The 19,137-nt window shown below is 46.7% G+C and overlaps 1 protein-coding gene and 1 long non-coding RNA gene across 2 annotated transcripts in view; both read right to left on the minus strand.

Moving 5' to 3' along the window:
- nrg3b (neuregulin 3b) overlaps positions 1 to 19,137 on the minus strand; it is a 271,247-nt gene that overhangs the window by 242,973 nt on the left and 9,137 nt on the right. The window lies entirely within an intron of this gene.
- LOC114152244 (uncharacterized) lies at positions 1,422 to 17,420 on the minus strand. The gene is made up of 3 exons (XR_003597084.1): positions 17,236 to 17,420; positions 13,986 to 13,988; positions 1,422 to 1,432 (listed from the first exon to the last, which is right to left on the minus strand). It is a non-coding gene; the product is annotated as an uncharacterized LOC114152244 (long non-coding RNA).

Consider the following 19,137-nt stretch of genomic DNA (forward strand, 5'->3'; position numbering starts at 1 on the left):
AGAAAAACAAAGAGGAGCCAATTTGCTCACAGTGAGACAGAAATTGTTGCTGTTCTGTTGCATATTTATGTACCTTGTTTTATGTGAAACCTCTGATATGATTAATCTATATCTGACACATTATTTTTGTGAGCACAGTTAGGGTACGGATGGAATTCATTGTAAATTATTAGTTGTATATTTCAAAGAAATGTTACAGGAATCTAATGTCATTACAATAACAAACATTTAAAAATTTTAAATACAGACAGTAAAAAAAGATGACATTAAAATATGAATAACTGAATTAAACTAAAGTTTACTATAATTGATGTTGATGCTTTTATTTTGTATCTTGGTCTAATTCTAGCTCAATCTAAACTACTTGCGTTGATTGCCTGCCACTTTGCTGCTGTTGTACCGAATCCCCCCTCAATGAGACACAGACATTTCTATTTTATTCTATTCTCTTGATTTACTTGCAATCTGGAATGTGTTTCTCATTATTAATGCCACTGTTTATGTTTCTGATTTAAAACAATGAAGCAGGAAAAAAATCTAATGTTACTTCTACCTTCTCAAAGCCACATAAACTTTAGTGTAGTAAAAACTAAATTAAAAATTATAATAATGTAAAATATTATGACTGCAAAGAATTGCTGTATTTATTTGTAAGGCAGTCCTATTTGTAGAACTAACCAGTATATACTGAAATCATGACATTTAGAGACATGCTGCTGCTCTAAAGCTTTACCTTTCTAAATGTCCAAGTAACCCAAAGAAAGCCGTAAAGACTGGATTTGAGTTAAAATGTTACTTTGGACCTTAAAAGCTGAGGTACAAGAGCACGCTTCCTAACTAAGAAGATATTTGCAAATAGCTGCAGCTGCAAACGCAGTGCAGAACCAGCCCTGTTGAGCCAGCTTCAGCGAACAAACAGAGCATGTCTCTGGAGAGACAGAGGGGCCTCTGAGGCTGTCTGGCAAATCTCAGTCTGACCTCCCTAGAGAAAGAGAGGAACGGGGAGAAAGAGAAATGCAAACTGGATTTATATCTTTGTTTTTAATCCCCCTTACACGCTCCACCGGTCATACAGTAGTACTTTGTGCAGCCTTCAAATGGAGCCGGGGGGGGGGGATGACAACAAACAACAAAAACACAGAGCTTGCATGACAAGAAAAGCACCCTATTGTTTTTTTTCCCCATCTCATCAATGAAAACAATCCCCTGTGGCACTTAGGGCACAGCAATGGCAGCTTGAGACCACACAACTGTGAGATTGTTGCTTTGTCTGTCAAATTCAATTTGGCACTGGCATATTATTACCTCATGTTAATTTAAATCACACCTGTGGATTTTTTTTCTTAAACTGAAGGTCTTGATATTATTTTAAAACTCCTACATACACTTTTTTTGTTGCTTTTAAATATGAAAAGAAACTTTACATGCACAGCTTATAGCTTATTGTACCCGTACCTGCAGCCACCCAGCATTGTAAGTATGTGGACAGAGAAAGGGGAAGCTAATGTGTGCACTTGCAAGACTTTCAATACTTAAAGTGTGCCAGTGGATGAAATAACGCCCAACATTGAGCTAACAACAGTTAAATCTTGATATTGCAAAAGATGAAGATTTGTGCATCTTTTCCGGAACAAAGGAGGGCAACTGGAGTTATTAATTTTGCCTGGGGGTTTCCCAGGAGAGCACAACATTGTGGCTTTGTCTCAATAAAACTTCTCTATTGTGTTATGTTGTATCTAATTAAAACAAAGACCAGCAATACAGGAACTTTTATCTTAAAGTTATTGTATTGCTTATATATTGTCTTCTATAATCCTTAAAAGCCTGAATGATTAGTATTATCAAAATAAGCTAATAAACAAATTTGTGTTTGTATAACTAGCTGTTACACTGTGGCTTGTGTTTTTTGTGATTCCTACCAAATCTTTGAGAAAAGGATTCAGAATTAGACATTGAGATAAACTAATCAGACATTTGTGGCCAATTTACTAATGTACGATTTTCGACTTCCCTACAGGAGAGGAAGATGTTGCTTTCAGAATGTGTTGTAGTACTCTTCCTGAGCGGTCATTGATTATTTATATTAGGAGCAGAGGTGATGCGATGCTACATGTGTGAGAGAGTAGTTGCTGTACAACAAGGTTTTACTATTACAAAACAATGTCAAAATATACCAGCTGACATTTTAAAACTACTGTAAAATGTCATACCATCTAATATTATTAGTGGTTTACCATCTAATATTATTAGTGCAGAGTTAGCAGGTCAAACTTTAGACAACAGTTTGTTCCATAAAGCATGTAGGTCCTTCTGAGATTTCCAAAATTCTGTCGCCATGCAGTTTCTTTAAAGCTTAAAAGAATAAAACAGGGCAATTTTACTGCTCTGCATCTAGCATTTTTGAAATCTGCTCAAAGTCTTGCTCTCTCTTGCAGTCAGAATCTCTGTGCCTCCTCTGACTTTAAAGCTATCTGATGCTGAATATAACTAACTTTGTGTATACTTTGCACAAAGTTATTGAATTTCCCTTTGGGATCAATGAGGTATTTTTGAATTTGAATTTGTATACACTTTGCTGCAAAACTTCTCCACCAAAGTATTATTAGCACTCACGTCTGGTATTTACTGAACAGAAAAATAATCTGATTTTTGAGTTTTGAACTGGCTGACCGCCAGTCAGTCAGAACTAACTAAACTGCACACCTACTATATTTCTAATAAATCAGACTGAAGCCATTCCATCAATTCATTTTCGCACATCTAACCAAGGCCTAACAACAGAAGCAGCTGTCTTAAGAGGTTTCCAAACCTTTCTCTCACAAGCACACCCTACAGCTCTTTCTGGGGAAGACTTGGGCATTCCCAGAACAGCCAATAGATGTATATCTAGCAAATACTGGAACACATCAAAAGGTGTCCTTCTGGTAGCTAGAGTACAAAACATTTTAACATGAATTCAAAAGGCGTCCTTTCAAGATGCTTATCAAAAAAACTTCCATCTTTCAGTGCAGCACACAGACACTCTAGTCAGTAACTGAATTCCTGGAGGAAGCAAAGGCACCCCATTGAGGAAGTACATCTTGGCTGCTTGAATTTGCCATCCCATCTGGTTTGTGATTATATCTTCCAGCTGAAACATACATTAGATGATCAAGAAAGTTCACAGTTTTGCCTTCCAGCTTGGATATTTTTTTCCAGAATTATGTCAAGAGTGCATTTCAATACAGCTGCCTCAGAGTGGGGCAAATGCCTGACTCTGCTTTCTTGCAAACAAACGTGAAGCATGTGTAACCAGGTATGAAGAAATACAGAAGTTTACAATTCCTTAATTATAACGTTCCTATCGTGTAAAAACTATTTGCCAGAGAAAGCAGCACTGGAGGCTTTTATTGACAGTAATCAGAAAGAAAAGTCTCTATTGGCTGCATGGAACTTGTGTAGTGATTCCCCTTCCCTGCCAGTTTCTCTGCTCCGCTGGACAGCTAGCTAAAAAAAGGCCACTACATCTTTCTCATACTTATAAAAAGGGGCAAACTAGACTGTTTGGAAACACCTATGGAGTGGAAACTACTCAGCATCTTTTATTAAGATAAGGTTGTTGCATAAACCACAGTTGACAAGTTTCGGTCGGTTTGGCAAGCTGTTTTTAATAAATGCATTTCGACTTTCATTTACATTTTTGTTTGCTGGTGATTTTTTTTGTTTGTCCAAAATCATTAAGCCATGTTACTTTATTTCAGTTCATATGTAATAATATATTACAAATGTCATATTATCCTGTACCCAATCCAAAAGTGCTTAAAGAAAGTATTGCAGGTAGAGCCAGTTCAGTTTGCTTTATTATTATTGATGATGCTTTTATGCTTCATATGACTCATACCTTATACCCACGATTTAATTAGTATGCAATTCAGGATCCAGATAGTGTGTCTAATACTTACATTTAATTTAAACATTGTGGTCATTTCTACACCCATCCTATTTTATCAGTTTTTAAATGTGTTCCATTGTATTACTTTGACAGCTTTTATTCTTCTTATGTGTGTAGCGCCACATGTCTTACCCTAATATCAACCTGCAGGGAGACGAGCAAAGGGAAACCACCCTTGGACTGCAGGTCTAATATTCATAAACACTGTGTTTATTCATCAATATGCACTGCTGCAGTTTTAAATAAATGTATACGAAATTTAATGGAGTGTTAGACTATAAAAATGTCTAATTTTAAATGGATTGGATGGAAAACCCTTAGTACATCCCTTTAATAAAGTAAATGTAAGCTAGCTCAGTTTGTACAATGGCAAACACCTTTAAATCTATTTATGAAACAGTACAACTAATTCAAGTGCCTTGGTATACAGCTGATCATTCAGAACACTTGCCAAAGCAAAGCATTTTTATTTGCTAAGTTCCTAAAATCCCTACCGTTAATATTTCATAGCTGTTGTTTCAGTTGACTGATTTACAGTGGTTCTGTTGGTTTGCATCCCTTCTCTCTTTATTCCAAACTCCTGCACAGCTTGAAGACGTTCCCTTTGTGCGAAGCCGTTGATGTAAAATGCAGTGCTTCCTGCATATCATGGTGCTGACTGACTCGGCTGTTTCCCCAGAAACGGGTACGGATTTCACTGAGGACAACAACATGTTTGAACTGCTTAAAGAAAACCAGAGAAAAAGAGGGGGAAAAAATGAATGTGACTGGTTCTTCACAGGGCTGCAAATGGGCTAGTGATATGTGCATGGAATTTCAACCACTTTTCACCGAGGAAGGTTTCACACAAAACTGAGAAGAGAGCAGAACCGGCCCCAAGCCAACACAGTGTCCAATGGTTTCCCCAACAGGGAGTCATTGTCCACCATTCCATCGCCTGTTATGCCGCACCGCAGAACCAAACGGGCTCACGTGACAGTCGAATATGTTACATTCTCACACAAAAAAAAAGAGGGGGAAAGAAATCCAATGATAGATTCATGAGTCAGCGCAAACACATGTTACATGCTCATCTTTTTGTTTACAAGTGTGCCAGTTTTTTGTGCAACTGTCCATATGCTCACGAATGTGAGCTGAGGAGCTCAGTAAAAAGGAAGAGAGTGTCAAGAAAACTGGTAGGGGGTTTGAGATCTATCCAGGTACACGCAGAAACAGGTGCATGAAAGCCTGAGAGAAATAAAGCAATCTTGTGTTTTGATTTATAATGATTGAGTGTTTGATAATGATTAAGTTGAACATGTATGAATACAATAGGTAAAATGACTGTATGTAAGTAATCACTGAATGATTCTGAAGTGTACGAATCATGATCTGTAATAACATGACAACAATGAAATGATTAAGGTTTGATGATTTATAATAAGTGAAAGAGGTGATTAATGCTTATGATTAATGCTTAATGGAAATCAGCACATAGTTTTTAATATTTGACTGTGTTTAAAAGTTAATCAGAGAAAAGCACATAGTTTTTAATGTTAAAAGTAAAAGGGGGAAAAAGGAGAAGGGTAACTTGTGAGTTCCTGCTGTCGCAAGCAGTTCTGAACAGATGGCCAGACGCACAGGATGGGTGGGGCGGTATGGTTGGCTAAGAACAACACGCTGAGGAAAGGACGGTACTTTCCATCCCAGCCAGCAGACAGGAGGGGCCGACGGGGGTTTCCGTGAAATCAGCAGATGTTCAGGAAACCACGTAAACTAACACTCCCCATACACATACATGGCAGAGAACTGTATATAAGCAGACGGAAAAGGAGAAGTTCTTGTTCTTTGTCTGCGGCACCGAAGTAGAGCTAACACGAAGAAGCAGATCGAGGAAACAACAGCAGACCACACCCTGGAGCCACGGGGAAAGCTGAAGCTTCGTGCCGCCAAAGGGAGACAAGTTCCAATCGTCCAATCCGGGTTCCTGATTCGATCGTCGGTCTTACCTCAACCCAAACATTGCAACAGACTTGGAGAAAGGACAAAGGTCCCGGAGGGATAAAAGAGTTGGGTTTTCAAAAGCAATTGAGCCCTCTCTACTTTGCTTCTATTCTAAAGAGGATTTTTTCACACAAAGGATAAAGACTCAGACCAAGGTTTTCGGACGTTTCTGTTGCTAAAGATCCACCACCAACTGGGTATGAGTTGAACTCGCTTCCTAAAAAGCTATCTCAGAATCTGCGACATAGGTTAGGGAAAGAGACAGGAGGGTATGATTGTACATGTTGATTATATTACACTGCTCTTGAATTATATACAATTGATTATTGATTTGTATGTCACATATCCCTGCTTAAGCTTGCTTAATAAATTCATACTCTAAAATTCTAATGAGGTTGGTGGACATTGGAATTAATCGAGTCATTTATTCATTTTTCAGTTCTTTTAATAAGGGTAAAACTAATGTACATGGTTCTAGAAAAGAGGAGGCTTCATAATTTCCTTTGGCGAGAGTAAAATAACGACCCAGGGACTTACATCCGAGTCACTAAATTTAATCTAGCCGGTTCCAAGAGCAAGTTATATTTTAGAAAGCGAGCTACCGTTAACAGGAGTGGTTATTGGAATTATGCAGCTGTGAGGGCTACTCAGCTGACTGTTTCTTAACTGAAAAGGGTCGTAACTTCTGGATTGGAGGTAGTTAGAGCTAGACGAATCGCTTTCGACACCAGTTTGAATAGATTATCTCTTATAGATCTCATTTAGGGTAATACCCAGGTCTTAGAGATTTTCCGGACCTGTTAGACAGAGAACTGGTCAGTAGTCAGCCCCGGAGGGTTGTGATGAAGTGGGCGGGGCTAGCTATTGCAGGATAACGGACATGGCGCCCAACGTGGGGCGGAGCCAAGTAGGCGGGCCCTAATAAACCAAGTCAGTAAAAACAGAAGTGTGATTCTGAATAGCTCACTTGGATGGTTAACTCTGAGGGAATAGAGTTAACGGTGACTGATAAGGCCGTCAGTCACAACCCTTGCAGTAACTGTATAGCATGCAGGTGAGGGAAAGCTTCTACTGAGGATAAGTGATAGTATCCAGACAGTGAAGCCAGTAGCCAACACAGCCTGGACCCATCCCTACTCAAGAGCGCAAAGAGAGGCTTTGGGGGATAGGCAACTCGAAGACAAAGACAACTATGAATGAAGAAGAAAGAGGGGAACTGGATCCCCTGCCAGAGCCAGCAAAGGGACAAGGGGCAAGCAACATCAGCCAAGACGGGGAAGATCATCAAACCCGTCTTTCCCAAACTGCTATATCACAACTTCCTGTAATGTTGATATTACTCGGTGATGGATTGGATTCCTGGACTGGACCACTGAAAAGGACTTTTTTCGAATCTCATTATAGTACCCAAGAGAACAAGGTTCGGGATATAATGAACTACATGATACGGACCCAGATATACTACTGCTCCCGACTTAACGATGGCCACCGACTGGGGGTCGTCAAATGCCCAGTGAAAGTTGCTAAGAAGTTGGAGATTAAAGAGTGGCTAGAATGGTTCGCCGAGCTCCTTGAGGGATGGACCGCTGGTGAGCTGCGGATTGTCTACAGCCCCTCTGGAAAGTATGACGGAGTAGTGAAGACAGCCACAAAGGCAGCGGGCATCGACGGGATCCTGACAGAACAGCTAGCTAGAGGGGTAAGCCAGTACAAAGAGTGTAAAGAAGCCCTGCAGAGACTGTCAACCTACAAAGGCATCAAAAGAAAGGAGCGAGCCCCGGAGAAGGCGGAATCGGAGGTGGCTGAGGCCCCCTCTCGACTGCCCAGCAGAGCCACAACACCGACTAACCAGCCGAAGCAAGATCAGCAGGACCTGATAGACCTGACGGACGGCGATGACGACATCCCAGCTCGACCGGGAGCATCGCGGAACGACGAGATCCCCTCTGAGCAGTCAGAAGAGGAAAATCACGAGGGATCGCTCATCGACGGTTTCACTGAGGAACAGTTGGAGCAAGCGGCCAGGGATTGGTCCCCTCGACGGGGTCAGGAGTTCGGGTTTCATCCCCGAGTCCACAGCACGGAAAGGAGGCAGCCACTGCCACCTACGGAGACTCCAGCGGGCAGCAGCTCCGACGAGGACGAGGAGGAATCGGATGAGGAGCTATGGGACCCCGGCCGCCCTAAAAAGAAGACCCAAAAGTCGGATGTTTGGAGGAGCACCCGAGAGTTGGCCAAAATACCATCAGAGACCATCAGCTTAAGGCTGCAATCCGGGCTCATGATTTACCAGTTTATTGGAGGAATATGGGACCTTGAAGGTGACGGGCTGATTGTGTTCACCAATGATAAATACAAGATCCACAATCGAAAGTTTCGACACAGCCTTGAAAACCAAGCTGGGAAATATTACCAAAAAGATTCAAAGGTGTTGGAGGCTTCCTGTAGTGAAAAAACTAGAGGAGACGTAGTGATGATGAAGGGCTACAGTCTTCCTTATGGTGCCATAATCCTGGTCCCAATTGATGTTTACAAGAAAGGAGAGAGTCTGGAGGAGTATCGGAAGAAGATGTGGCACGGACTCGAAAGGGGCCTGGTGACTGCCAGCAACGAAAGCATGAGAAGGGTGATGGTGAGCGTGCAGGGACTAAGATCGGCAGATTTGCCAAAGGACACCGCCAGATCGGTCACAGAGAATGGAGTGGTGAACATAGCCAAGACCAACAGTCATTTCTTTGTGTTCAAAGAGGTAGTGGTGGTGGTTGACCCCCGTATGCATCGACTCCGTACGGAGCAAGGTGTACGAATGGCAACTGAAATGGAGGAACAATGCCGCATCAGCCACCCAGCAAAGGAGATCAAGAAATATCCCTTAAAAATACCCCAGAGTGGAGTTTCAAACACCACCCAGACCGGCAAGGCCAAGGTTATGGAGCCACTCAGGATAAAGTTAAGGGAAGCACCAGTCGGACCAGAGTCCCACGCAGCAAGATACGTCAAAGAATTCTCATTCGAGGGAAGCGGCAGTGAACTGAGGCAACCCAACGCGGACAGAGTCAAGGATGAGCAGCTGACGGTCCAGAGAGAAGTAGGACCGATGAAACCAGCCAAGATTCAACTGCTGAACTCCCCCAGGAGGGAACCTCTTCGACAACAACAGTATGAGGACATCAGCGACTCGGAGGAAGGAGAAGAGCAACAGGAGATCAAACATTCTGAAGAAGAAGAAGAAGAGAGTGATCACGGCAGCATCTTCTCCGACCCAAAGCAACCACCGACAGGGCATAAGACACTCCGAACAGGACAGCACCGAGGAAAGAAGAAAGAAATAGAAACCTTTGACATCGAGGGTTCTTCTGAGAGACTGGCGAGAGACGTGACCTGGGGCCCCGTACAGGCTAAAGACGGACGGCGTACGTATGTACCAGAGGTCGGTCAGACCGAGTACCAAATTCCAGCAGGATGGGCCAGCAGGCTGGGAGACAAGGTGCTGCTCGAGGTAGAAGCAACAGTCGGGGAGTGGGCTAACATCCTGATGACACCATCCTGCTCTACCCTGACAGCACACTATTCCCTGACCACCAACTTCAGGAACGCATACATGGGAATTATGTATGATGTGATGCTGCGACGACTGAAGAAAGCGGCCTACAAGTACTCCAAGGAGACTCGACAGAAGCTGGACGAGGTGTCGGCTGATGAAGAGGAGCCGCAGGCGACGTCTTCAGAGCCAGGACCACAGATCCCGCGGGGACCACAAGGAGTGTCAGCCCAGCCACCGGCCACTACTACCGGACAAGATGCATACGCAGAACTAAAGAATCTAAGGCTGGTGATTCGGAGTAAAAACGCAGACGAAAATAATGAGGAGTATTTGAAAGATGTCTGGCCAACTGTGCTATCTACCACCAACCACGAAGGGGCCAAAAAGTTGTGGCTGACCAGCGTGACTGCGGACCCGATGGTTGGAACAGAGTCAGCACAGAGCAACTATGAGAGATTAGTGTTGGAGGACATGGACGACGAAGAATCCCAGGTGAAGAGGGCTAGAGGACGGCTGGACAAAGGAAGCCGGTTGGAACCGCTTTGGCACACACTAAAGCAAACCGTTTCTCCCGCGAGGTATGTGAAGGTACTGCGTGAGGTGACAAAGGGACGAAGAGGAGAGATTGTGTTTGTGAAACTACCAGTGAGAAGCACAACCGTGGCCCAGATGGATGTGGCACTGCAGGGATTCGACCTGGAGCAGCAGTACTACGAGGACAAAAGGAAGAAGGAGGCTAGCCAACCAGCCAAGCCACCTGGAAGGGTCAACATCAGACAGCCATCCAACTTCCAGAACAGGCCGTTCCCGCAAGGCACACAGCCATCCAACTTCCAGGGCCGGCCATTTCAACAGGGAGCACCACCATCCAATTTCCAAAACCGGCCGTTCCAGCAGAAACCACCAGGACCAAAAGGAAGACCGACCAACCCGCCGGCTTCACAAAATCAGCCAGGGAAAGGTCAGTTCCTGACGGATGAGGAATATAGGAAATTGAGCCCAGAACAAAGGACGGCCCTCCGTGAGTCCCGTAAAGCCGGGGCCGGAGGGTCACCAAAGTAATGGCATCCAGGTCGCGGGTCATTTTAGAAAATGCCTACTGGGAAGGGGACGAAATCTACGCCAAAGTGGAGGGAGTACCCTACCTGGTGGACACCGGAGCGGAGGTGTCTATGACCCGCAAAGACCTAGAAACAGCAGGACACCTGAAGGTTCAGTTTGCTAATGGAAAAATAGAAGAAATGCCATACGGGACATGGAAAGGAGTAGTGTGGGTGAAAGGTCCTTACAATCTACTCACAGTAAAAGACTTAGATGAACTCAGTAAAAAGAAAGGCACACATCGCCGACTAGAGCGAAGGCTGACGAGCTTGAAAGCAAGGTTGGTGAAAGTCGGCCCGACCCAAACCGGATCCGGGCAGCAGGACTGGTACAAACCGATTGACATACCAACGGTGACAGAACAGAAGCTCGCAGAGAGTGACTTCTCCCCGGCTGGGAAAGAGAAGCTGCGTGAGATCATCGTTACAGCGCAAGTGGCACGGTTCAAGAACGATTGTGGGGATTTGGGTCCAAAGTTTGTTCATCACATCGAAGGTGGGGTTCATCCACCTGTCCGGCAGTACCCGCTGAACCCGGGAGCAGTCGAGGAGATGGACAAGATCGTGAAGGAGCTGAGCGCCCTGGAAATCATCAGAGAGGAGCTCAACCCGATCACCAACAGCCCCATCCAGGCGGTGAAGAAACCTGAATCGGCTGGAGGGGGTTGGAGACCAGTTATCAACTTCAAAGCCCTGAATCGGAGAACAATAGCGAACCGAGCCAGTTTAATTAATCCCCAAGGAGCGCTAAAAACTCTTCGAGTCAAGAAGTTCAAGTCATGCATCGACCTAGCCAATGGATTTTTCTCTCTACGCCTCGCCAGACAATCGCAAGGTAAAACTGCGTTCACCCACAAAGGCAAGAGCTATGTGTGGCAAAGGTTACCCCAGGGATACAAGAACTCCCCAAACGTGTTCCAGTCAGCAGTGATGGAAGTACTGGGGGACGTAGGTGCAACTGTGTACATTGATGATGTCTTTATTGCTGATGACACAGAAGAAGAACACCTAGAAAGACTACAAAAAGTGGTAGAAAACCTCACCAAGGCAGGCTTGAAGCTAAACCTCAAGAAATGTCAATTTGGACAGTTCCAAGTGAATTATCTGGGTTTCCAAGTCACGTCGGACTTGGGACTCTCAGATGGGTACAGAGAAAAGCTGACGAACATTCAACCACCTCAGTCAGAGAATGACTTACAGAAAATATTAGGACTATGCAACTACGTCCGGGACCACATACCCAATTATCAGAAGTATGCCAAGCCTTTGTACAAATGCCTGAGAAAGAGTGAGGAGGACGAAAAGGACGGAAAAAGACCCTGGGTTTGGACAGCAGCGAATCAACAGAACCTGGAAGAATTGAGAAAAGCCATTCAAGCAGCTGTGAGACTGGAGCCGAGAAGTTTGGCAGAACGACTGGTAGCAGAGATCAGCTGTGAGAATGACGATACCATGATCAAAGTGAGTAACAAAAATGGAGGCTTGGTTACCCTGTGGAGTTACACCCTGACTTCTGTTGAGAAGAAATATCCGCAGGAGGAGAAAGAGCTAGCGGTGTTAGCTCGTTATTGGGGTGTGCTGAAGGATCTAGCACAGGGACAACCAGTTAAAGTCATCACACAGAGCCAAGTTCATAAGTATCTAAGAAAAGGTACCGTGGAAAGTACTAAAGCAACTAACACACGGTGGGGAAGATGGGAAGACATCCTGCTGGACCCGGAGCTTGAGATTGGGCCAGCACAACCCACCAGTAAGAAGAAACCGCCAGAGACATCTGAGAAGCCAAAACAACCGGAATGGACAATCTACACCGATGGATCCAGAAAGGGGTCCGACCAGTCGGCATACTGGGGATTTATTCTGAAGCAAGACGGCAAGGAAAAATGCCGTCAGAAAGGAAAGGCTCCCGGTAGCGCTCAAGCCGGAGAAGTAACGGCCGTACTGGAAGGATTGCTGGAGCTGGTGAAAAGGAAAATCAAGAGTGCCAGGTTAGTAACCGACAGTTGCTACTGTGCTCAAGCCCTTAGAGAGGACTTGTCCATTTGGGAAGAAAATGGTTTCGAGACTGCAAAGGGCAAGCCCGTGGCACACAAAGATTTGTGGAAAAAGATTGTTGAGCTAAAAATGCAGTTGGAGATGGAAGTTGAGCATCAAAGAGCACACACGCATGAGGGAGCTCATTGGCGTGGGAATGATGAAGTGGACTGTTATGTCCAACAAAGGAAGATCGTCTTTGTCGGTACCGAGAAGTGGGACAGCACTCCCAGAGGATGGGAGGTCCCAGAAGAGTACGTGGTCGAGGTCGTGCGGAGCGTGCATGAGGCCCTTGGACATGCAGGCGTACGACCTACCCGTAAGGAGCTGGAGGAGCAGGACCTTTGGATCCCAGTGAAACAAGTCCAACGCGTGCTAAGGGACTGTGAGGTATGTGGACAATACAACGCAGGTCGCCGAGGGCAGCGGATGGAGGGGTTATCCATCAAAAGCACGGTCCCCTGGGGTTCAGTCTGCATGGATGTTGCAGGCCCCATGGGGATAACAGGAAGAAGAGGTGAGAAGTACCTCTTAGTGCTGGTGGATTCTATGTCGGGGTTTGTAACTACAAAAGCAGCCAGGAAAGCAAACGGCAATAGTGTTGTCGGCATGCTGGAACAAGTATGCAGTGCCCTGGGAATCCCGAAAGAGCTGCGCACGGATAACGGGACTCATTTCCGTAATTCACAGGTTGACCAATGGTGTCAGAAGTTTGGAGTGATGCGCGTTTACTCGCCACCCTATACCCCACAAGCTAACGGAGTGGTGGAACGAGCCATAGGGTTAGTGAAAAGCTGGATAGCTAAAAATGCTAACACCAACAGTTGGAGCACACAGGCGGTGGAAATAGGGCAGGCCCTGAATGACAGAAGCAGAGCCGAGAGACCCGCCCCCGCAATGGAGCTCAACCAACGGCCGTTCACCACGAAGGAAGTGGGGCGGAGCTCCAGCGACAAAAAGGAGAAGCTGACGCCCAGAGTGCCATTCCGAGAGGGACAGCGCGTGTGGGTCAAAGCAAGAGAGCAACCTGTAAATGCAGCAGTAAAACCCAAGTTTGAGACCACTGACATCGTCAAGCAAGTACTGGATAGGAACACAGTATTGCTGAAAAGAAAAGGGATTCAAGGAGTTGAGCAGCTCAAGCCAGTTCCTGACTAAAGTGAAACAGAAGCCGGTGAAATGGCCAGTGAATCATGTACCATTCCACCCTATATCGGACTGGCCACCGTGAAAGGGGTGGTTATAATTAGAAGAACACCTTCAGGGATTTGGGCAGGACGAGCCCTGAAGAAATTGGATTGGGCTAAAAAGGGAGTCCTGTCGGAGGAGCGAGAGATGCTGATATGGGCAAGAGCTAAAAGTCGCTGTCCGGTTTGTTTAGTAAACAACCCACTCCCTATCACCTGGGAGGGACCGGGCCGTGAGAAACCCAGGCAACAAGGAGCCACCGCAGAGATGCTACAACATCTCCGCGTCTCTCCGGTCACGGTTTTGAACAACACCATCTGTGGGAACTGCCGGGTAGGTTACCTGCCCCGACTTCAGTTGGAGACCCAATGGAGCTGGCAGAATGAAGAACCAAAAAGCTGTTATTGCGTCTGGGATGGGGACGATCTCCATCACTGTTCTACTTGCGAAGACCAGCTGGGGAGAGGAGAACTGACTTTGACAGGTCAGGCTGAGGGATGGCAGGTGACGAGGTTTTACAGCTCGCTGCGATATTACAGAACATATGGACAAGTACAACCAAATCATGGGAGCCCCATACCGATAATATTACCGGGACCTTCAGCTCCCCCAAACACCCCAGAAGAAGCGGATCCATGGGTGTGGAGGAGGGAAGAAGGGCCCCATGATGTCCTGTGGGATTCTGTTCATGCTGCCTGGCCATATGAAGCTGCCGGAGCATCCCTGTCATTTCCACCATTGAACACCAGCCACTCCCCTGTGATCTTCCGGGTGCATCGGCCTCACGCGTACCAACCATCAGCTGAGGGGCTAAGTGCACTCCCAGATGACACCAGAGACCAAGCCGTTAATGGGGGGTGGACAGGCCCCTGGGAGCTGACCACCTGGGCACATCTGATTTTGGAAGTCATCAATGACTGCACAATTCCTGTGGTGGATTTACCGGACGTGCCAAGGGAAGATGGGGTGCGTTGCTCGGATATGTATTACTACACCACTGAGGTGGACGGGTGGGGCAGCAATGCGGTAAGACCTAAGGAAAAGTCTTGCCTGTACTGGATAACAGCGGAGTCTCAGTTTCGGGATGGAGTATTGCAACACCCGGGAGGCGTGGCCCACAGAGCGGGTACGCCCTCCGATCCTAGCACCTCCTGCCAGATTCAGCTGTCAGTGCGCATGATCACCGTCCCCTTCAAAGGAATCTACTCCGTCGGAGCAGCCATCAAAGTGGTGCCAGACGAGCAGAATTACGCCACCGTGTCCTACACCGAACCAGAGCCTCCTAAGAAGAAACCCAAGACTCACGCCTGGCAAAAGCTCGCTTCAGCATTTCCATGGCGGAAGAAAAACCAAGACTAACGAACACACCGGAAGGGGGAAAACGAGTCGCCAAGTCCCAACGTCAGTCAAAACCCACAAGACGGAAAGGTACAAAGGTTTTTGTAACTAAAATGTTCAAAGTAGGAGCTGGAGTCTCGTCGGGACTATCAGATAAAGGCCCGTTTCTGAGACTCCCAACTACCTCTATACTCCTGGATATGCCAAGAGAGGACTTCACTCCTTCCAATCCGCTCACCGAAGCATATTTTCTCAAGTACCTCATATATCTTCGACCCACTGATTTCCAGCACACAAAACAGGTGGGGGAAAGTGAAGAGTACACGCCACCCCCTCCAACGAAGCCACATTTATTCATCCCTACCGCACCGCCTGCTTGGCAAGGACGAGGGTCCAGTAACACGGTCCATTATGCATCAATTTCACCTATGAGCCCAAGATCTCTGCCATGGACTTTTAATACAGTGTATCACAGGGTACAGGGGATCGAACTACGGATAAGGTGGGGTCCCCATTACCTTGAACCACTGCAAGGACTGTATTGTGAAATTTCACTTAATGACATGATTATTTGGACCACATCACCAAGTATGGCAAAAACCATAGTAAGGAGGGAAATGAATCCAGAATGTTATATATTTAATAACACCAAGCTTCCATTGAAATTGGAAATAGACAGGGTCTACCCCAACCCACCACACCAGAGGATTTTTACCCCGTCAACCTGGGGGTATCGCACCAGACTAACTTTCCATGGGCAACCTTTGTACACCTACATCTCAGTACCCGCCCCAATAGGGTACAATCACGAATCTTGGTATGACCAGGCGTTGAAAAACGGCACCGCCCAAGGCCCGTTTCCTCGGCCGCACTATTGGAGGGTGTTCCACTGGAAGTGGGTGTGGAGGGGGTTGGAGCCCGACTTACCCTACCCCTCTCCTATATTTACAGCCTTGCAGCAGAGAAGAGCCACCAGACGGGTTGCAAAGAACCCTGCTCACCGAGGCTGCATCAAGGTTTTAAGAAAAATTTGTACAACGCCTGATGCACCGGATCCCAGAGAATCACTAATCTGGCCAGGATGGATGCTATCGGCATGAGGCGCAAGCCTACAGACCAGGGTTGGCTGGACTCAACATCGGATTCGGACAGCTCTACTGACACTGACGACGACTCGGACACCTCTAACGAACCTTTGCTATGGAAAACGACTACGATAACAGGAAAATCCCTTTGCCTGAAAGGGCTGCTGACGCTTCTTGCTTTACTATTTGCTGCCGCTGTTCTCGCTACGATCTTCTACTTCATCGGAGTTGGACCGTGGTACCTTACGCATACAAAGGTCACTTATGGACATTCCAAGTATGCCACCTTCAACTGCTGGAATACGAGCACCACGGCTATTTTTGTGCCATGGGACAACGAAACTTCTGCCCAGAATCGAACCGGATTATTCGCCAAAGAAAACGGCAAAAGGTTTGTGGAAAGCCGAGCCTACAAACTGAACGACTCCTCCCTAGACGACCTCCTGAATCGGACCTGGGAAATCTACGCCTATGACTTCCTCGACACCGGAGCGCTCTGCTGGATACGGGTCCTACAGCGCAAAGAACGACGGACCGTCAGGTGCAACTGGATTCATCCGGATCGAGGATTTCCAGAATGGCATTGCAACATGGCTTGTCGGTCGCTACTACTGTTGCCGCACCAAGGGTACTGGGATACCGAAGTGGTATACCCGGCCCCGCACAGGTCCTCAGGTTGTCGAACCTGGCTCCCACGAGGGGAGTTTTGGGGTGACCATCACCTAAATTGCAGAGAGGATGCCAACATTACAGAGCGACCGCAGGTTAACAACACCTCCCGAAACGACTTTCTCGATTGGGCAACGAGGCCGCCCCCCAACGACAGTTTGACTAACATTACGGCCTTCCTGATTCGACAAGGTCCAACACGGTTTATGTACCAATCTGACCAGCAATATTGTTATAGGAACCACTTTAGGTGGTTAAATGCCTGCCTCTGGAATAAGTTCGTCAAATGCAAGGGCCAAAATTACATTGTTACAGCTGTAGAAGAATACCGGTCGGATTTCTGGCACTCTGTACGATCAATACGGACAGAAATTGAAACCTGGCTAAATAACACATTCCCATGGACGTACATAGCCAAAGACCAAACGTTCTTTGAGGGAGACTTCCCAGAGGGAGCGATTCGCTCTCTTGCTGGGTTAGAGGACTTTCACATTGCCAATTTACGTACACAACCCCTTCCAACTCCTGATGACCTTCTGAGCGCTCCTAAAGGCGACTTTGCAATGATTGACAAATGTGTTGCGCGCAGTATCTTTGACAGCCTTAATAACACTTGCTGGGTGAAAACCCACTCGTCACCACGATGTGACCTCGTACAAACTAGCAAGACCTTCTATTCCACCTGGAGGTATCACTGCCCTAGTCCTGACGTCCTTCCGACCGCTAAATGGGCTTTACGGGCCTGGTATGAGGATTATTCTCGGAATTGGGACTGGGAATGGTGGGGACTTCAGCAAAAAGAACTTCAAGCCTGGGTTATACCCTGTCTCCGTCAGACTACCAATTATTGGATCAAGTACCAATACCTCGCCACAGTTTATTCTAAGGACCGTATGATTTGGCCTGGGGTTTTTTGGAGACCTGAAAACTACGTAAACCCAAGACCTTGGCGCATGACTTGTAAAAATAACACAAGAAACATCCCCGAATGCGTGATTGGTTTGGCTAGAAGACCTTGCCAAACGGTTCGAGGTTGGGAACGCTACTGCGCACAGCACTATGCAGATGAGTATGACACTCACTCTTCAGAAGTTACTTGGCGCAAAATCAATGGCACATGGCGGAGGGCTATAGTGAGCGGAAAGACCTGTACCGACGCAATCCTAGGTTACCACCTCCAGAAGCGCAAGAGTATTCTGGGTCTGCCAGTTCCCTTCATCCCAAACCCCCTTATAGCCATCGCCGAAGGACATGCTTTCCGAAAGAGTATATGTGATGGGAAAGTAGACCCCGGGTTTGACTGGATTGGACCTAATCTTTTGTATTCCAACCTCACCTGCACAATCTCTAAGGAGATTTGGCAGAAATGTGGCGAAGGAGCGGACCAACATGACTGTTTCTGGTATGAAACTATGGGAGCAACCATCGTGACCGCAATCACCGAGGTTGTCGAAGAGGCTGCTAGTGTGGTGGAAGGGGGCCTCCACATTGTTGAGCAATGGCTGCTGAGTGCGCTGAGTATGCTGTGGCCATACATCCTGGGCCTACTGGGAGTGGCCGTGGCTTTAATCGTCGGCAAAGTCGTCCTGGAGGTGTGGCTGAAAGCACTTTGTCGTTGCAAAAAGAGGGAGTACCAGCCCCTCCCCCCAAAGGAGGAGCCTGCTTCTGCATAAAAGAGAGCTGCCGTGTGCCTGCGAGCCATTCAATCCTCGCTGCAGCTGCCGACAACACCGGAACCAAAAGAACCACCATCGGACATCATGGAATCTAACTTTTCAACCAACACATCGAACCCCAACTCACTTTTTGCTCCAATTCAAGTGAGTACCCTTGAGCACTTAGGGGTTACCCTGGCCTGGGTACTCTACTGCCACACTGGTTCCTGGCCCAGGGGACATCCTATGAGGATCTTCGTTGCGCTACAAGGATATGTCAAGCTTATCCTACGACCCATCATCCTCCAGAAATGGGGGTTAGCTTCATCCCTCTTCGCTTGTTACCTGATGGGCCGTACCCGCATCAACTGGCGCAGGGGCGTTGTGGTCTGCCTATGGCTCGTTACCGATACCACAGCCCTGATACTGGAGTTGGTCCTTGGGGGCCGTCAAGCCACTCGAACCGCCCCACTTAAGATCCTCACAGCCATTCTAGAGGGGCTCTTCGCAGTATCTATCCTCGTCTACTTAGCGCGCCAAGCCTTGTCCATCAAAGGTCGGGGCAGGCGCATATGGCTGCAAAAGTGGATAGTTCTGGCTCTTTGGGCAA

This window comes from Xiphophorus couchianus, chromosome 10 (assembly GCF_001444195.1).
Source record: "Xiphophorus couchianus chromosome 10, X_couchianus-1.0, whole genome shotgun sequence".
Classification (NCBI taxonomy): Eukaryota; Metazoa; Chordata; class Actinopteri; order Cyprinodontiformes; family Poeciliidae; genus Xiphophorus; species Xiphophorus couchianus.